We start from the raw sequence: 5133 nt of genomic DNA on the forward strand, positions 1-5133 counted from the left end.
GTCAGAGAAGCAGAAGGTACAACCGCTTGGAATTCTGCGTCAGTGCCATGTAGACCGGTGTTGACGTGACTCCTCTAGTCTTTTCGCTGGACAAGTCTTCGCTTAAGACTGGGGGGCTTGTGTACCGCCCTGGTAGTCGGAAGTGATGACGTGGCATCCAGCTACAGTATAGGCGTGTTGATAAGGCGCCAGGTTGGCAGAAGGGAAGGAAGTCGGGGGGCTCGTGAAGTCGCCAGTTATTAAGTTGGCGTGCTCCGATCTCCAGCATACCAGAACCGGCGATCACCGTGTTAAAGATGAAGTCGCCAGATGTAAGCTCAGGCGACCTAGTGATTGGAGATCGCCAGAGAAAGCACATCGCCAGAGATGAAGTTGGTGCAGATTATGAAGGCGGCCGGCGAGACCACAGGGAAGGTGTATGAAGGCACCTTAACTCGCCAGTTCCAGTAGAGATCGCGCTCCAAAGTTAGCTATGTACTGGGCAGTACCATGCATAGGTAACTTAGCAAAACGAGAGTAGAAGCAGCGCCCAAGTCAAGGAGGCTCCAGATGAAGGCACGTGTACGACTAGATGCGAGCCACGTGTCCAAGTCTGTAACTGCCAGGAGAGAGAAAGTAACCAGGTATATAAGAGTTCACAACGAACTTTCTGAGGTACGCACGTTCAGATTATACTCTTTACGCTTGCGAGTTCTAGAGCACACTGTGAGAGAGAATTTGCACGGTTCCTGTTCTCTTAGTATTTGGTGATTCGGTCACTGACTTGGGCGTTGGAGTGCGATCGGCCGCAGCGGCGCCGTTCTGTTCCTTTGCAGGTTCTTGATGTGGATCTCGAAGAGGAACGGAGGTTTGAAGCGGTGCGCACGTCGATCCTTTGACGAGGCAATTTCCAGCGTTCCGATCAACAGGCAGGATCAGAAACAGTTAACAAAATATAAACTACAATATTTTCCCAAAATCCTTGGAGCAGAAAAGCCTATAAAAGGACACACGCATTTTTAGTAATTCCTGATTGAGTTCTGAGGTTTTGTTCAATAAAAATTTCGATTTTTAGTTCTCTATAGTAGTTGTTTTAATAGTCTAATCTCCTGGAAAACTGTTTTTTGTTAGAGGTTGTACTTGAACGCATGATTGGGAGTCTTCCTTATCTTAAACTTTGGTTTCTTAGTTAGTTCACATTGTTCTAATTAATTTCTTGGTCGCATGATTCAAGAGAGAGGAGATAAGCATTCCCATGGAGTATACGCATGGAACAAAGTGGGTATTGATTAAACTAGTAGACGCATGCTTTACTGGTGAGTTTCAGTTGAATTAGATTGGCGCATGTTCAATCTGGAGGATTGAGAAAGGATTAATCATTAGAGAACCTGTGAAGAATTCAATGGTGGAATAACTTAGGGATCAACCGTTTTTTATTTTCTGTTTTAATCTCTTTCATGTTTTTTGCACAACTATCTCAAACCCCCTTTTTATCTTTATTGTTATTGCTAACTTTTATTGTTTGCACATAGATTCTAAACACCGATCAACTGATTTTATTATTGGATACATTGGGAGACGACTTGGGGTCATCTGACCACAATTATACTATCATCTCTCCAGTGTTAGACAAGTCTACGCTAGAATCATTTTAATTTGACAGCAAAACAACAACTATAAAATTTAGCGTCGTTGTCGGGGAATCCAATTTGATTTTGGTTATTAGGTTTTTCTTTTTATCTACATAATTTTTTTAATTTTATTTTCCTATTTTATTTTCTGAATATTCAACCTGTGTTCTCTTCCTATTAGTTTTTATTTATTTAGTATAGCAATGAAAAAATAAATAGAAAATTAAAAAAAAACTAATATTTATGATATCTCTTATCTTTATTTTATTTTGATTTGTTTTTATTTTCTTTCTTTATATTTTTTTTATCTTTATTTTGTTTTGTTTTGTTTTATTTTCTTTCTTTATATCTTTTATCTTTATTTCGTTTTGATTTTTTTATTCCTTTATATATTTTATCTTTGTTTTATTTTGTTTTGCCTTTATTTTATATCTTTTTTGTTTTTAGTTATTTTTTAAAATATTTTTTTGCCATTCTTTATTTATTTTTGTTTTTGTTTTATTTTTATTATTGATGTTTGTTCTCGCCGGTTAACTCAGCCGTCGTTGACTTCAAAGGCAGATGGTGACTCCTCCTATCTCCTAGTGGTTTTTGCTCTTTCTTTGGGTAGTTAAGAGTGGCTCCGTTGAAATAGAGGCCCTACCTGTTGATTGCACTCCGACGATCAAGTCAATACTGGGCTAATAAACAGTGAGTATGTAACGCAGTTTCAGTCTTAGAAAGAATGTACCTTTTCTAAGGTTCTTACAACCAATGTAGTCAAACTCGTAACTCGTAAGGAGATCGGAAAGGAGATAAAAAATCGTAACTCGAGGATCGTAACTCGACCCGTAAGAGTTACTAATAATATTATAATATATATTTATAGTGTTATAATATATATTTATAGAGTTATAAATATATATATTTATAGATAAATTAAAGAAAAGATTATAAATCTAATGTAAATTAAAATTATTGGGAACTTATAATATTTTAAATGTCTTAAGTAAGAGTCAAATAAATTTAGAATTTTAAATTAATAGTGATGCTCAGTTGCTTTTCCTACTACAAAATAAATTATTTAATTTAAATTAGGGTTGCAATAGAGTAGATATTAAAATTGGGCCAAAGCCCAAATATTTCATTTAGGTTTTAGGGTTTGTGTTCTGTCCGGTTGACCTGGGACGTCTTCGTGCGCAATCTCAACCGTCAGCTAGGGACTCCTTCCCACTGGTTACCTGTGGATTCCTGCAAAGAAGGACAAAAGGACGCCCTAGCGGACGTTTGCACTGGGCGATGCCTTAACTGGGCGATGCCTTAACTAGGCGTCGCCTTGACCTTGGCGACGCTTCCTCTTGGCGACGCTAGCACTTGGCGTTTCTTCACCTAGGCGACGCCTTATGTTGACTCTGACCCCCGACGTTGACTTTGACCTTGACTTTGTCAACGCCCGGATATGGGACGGTACAGTTTGTTTTGGGTAGCAGCAGCTGCAGCTCTTCACCTCCATGCGGTGGCAGAGACGTTCGCGAGCGGTGGCGATGGCGAACAGCGGAGAACGCGAGCACGATAGCGACACCAATGGAGTCCTACAGTTTGGGTCGCATTGGGCCACGCTAGGTTAAAAAATTTTAGGGCAAACAACATGTCGCGTTAGGCTACGAGGCAGCTCGACGACGACCTCCGATGCAGCGATCCACCGAGTGGCGCGGCGACGCGGTACGATCCGCGATGGCGCCGATCCGCCGTCCGAGTCACCTCGGTTTGGCCTCCAAACTCGCTGCATCGTACGATTTTGCGATTTTACTCGCGATTTTAACTACATTGCTTACAACCCTTTATATAGGTTGTATTAGGTCAACCTCCCTATCTCTCAAGGATCTTTCCTTAGCGAATGCTAAGACACACCTACAGTAAGCCTATGTCACAGTTAGCGAAGGGAGCATAAACACTAAAGAATATATAAAGGGTAACAACCAACAGGAGAAGGTACGCATTTCTAATGCAAGTAACACACAGAGAGGATACACACACAGAGCTCTCAGAGTTAAGAGTTTTAGTGTTTCTGTGCCCGGTGTTTGACTTGAGCGACGAAGTGCAAACGGCCGCGAGGGCGCCCATTATCTCTTTGTTTCAAGTGATTCCATCAGGGAAAAGGCACGTAGAGACAAAGGGATTCTTGGACGCGAGGTTATCAGAAGTGCACGAAGACGTTTAGGTCACCAGCGGGAACATTTGGCGCCCACCGTGGGGCACGATCTAAAACGATTGTCCCAACCGCAAGAACTGAGAAAGATTCATCAACAATCGATCAAGAATGAGGAATACAAGGCAAGGATTTGCTGCGCCAATCGGGGGCGAAGGTCTTCCCCTGCAACAAGTCATGGAGATGATGCAGGGCCTTCAAGAAGCGATGGCAGCGTCAAAGGCTGATCAAGAACGCATTCAGATTGATCTGGCTGCGTCGCAAGCAAGAAACGAAGAACTACACCAAACCAATGAAGAGTTGCGACGTGATTTGTGAAACCAGGCAGGGGATCGTGAAATAGAGGAACGAGAATGCGTTACTCCTCCTAGGGAGTTTCCCATGCCTTTCTCGGAAGTGATTATGGATGTTGTGATACCAGCTACGTACGTTCGTGGGCCCATCTTACAGCTTTCCACACGCAGATGATGCTGGTTGGTGGTTTTGATGCAGTAAGGTGTAAGTTGTTCATGAGCACGTTGGTAGGGACGACAATGGATTGGTTCATCAGCGTCCCTGATGGCCACGTGACGTCGTTCACACAGTTGTCGAAATTGTTCAGGGAGTAGTACATCGCGAATCGCGCTCCCCCACCCAAATCTTACGATCTCTTCGATGTAAGACATTACCAGGGTGAGTCGTTGAAGGAGTTTGTTAACCGTTTTGGGGCGCAGGTGGTGAGGCTTAACACTAAGGATGAAACGATAATGGTTCACACGTTCAGAAAGGGGATTTGTCCGGGGCTTTTCAGTGAATCACTCATCAGGAGTCGCCCCAGAACCTTCGTCGAGATAAGGCGTCAAGCGGTGGCTTACATCGCAGCAGAAGGGGAGATGAATGAGAAGCGCGCATGTGTTTTTCCCACGTGCCCACGAGCACCGGTGCGTGCGCAACCTGTGAGAGTGCATGAGGTTGCAACAGAGAAGAGAGCCCCCACTAGGAAGCAGCCCTACGAGCCTAGGAAGCCTCAGACTAGGGGGCGCGCGAGAGAGAATAAGCCTGTAAGGCATAATTTCGTGGTAGAGCTGAAGGATTTGATAGTTGTGCCCAACATAGTAGAGAGGTTGAGGATGCCACCCAAGACTGACAAGAAGTTGGGACCCCACAAGGAGGCTTGGTGTGAGTTTTACTAGGCGTTTGGTCATTCCATATGCAACTGCTTGGCGTTGGGACACCAATTGGATGAGCTGGTGAAGAGTGGGTTCCTAAACGACTACCTGGCGGAGCCGCAGAGGGCTGACACCTCAGCAACGTCAGGTGAGGACCAAGGGCACGAAATGCCCGTACATGGAGAGA

Source organism: Phaseolus vulgaris, chromosome 8 (genome assembly GCF_000499845.2).
Source record: "Phaseolus vulgaris cultivar G19833 chromosome 8, P. vulgaris v2.0, whole genome shotgun sequence".
NCBI lineage: Eukaryota > Viridiplantae > Streptophyta > Magnoliopsida > Fabales > Fabaceae > Phaseolus > Phaseolus vulgaris.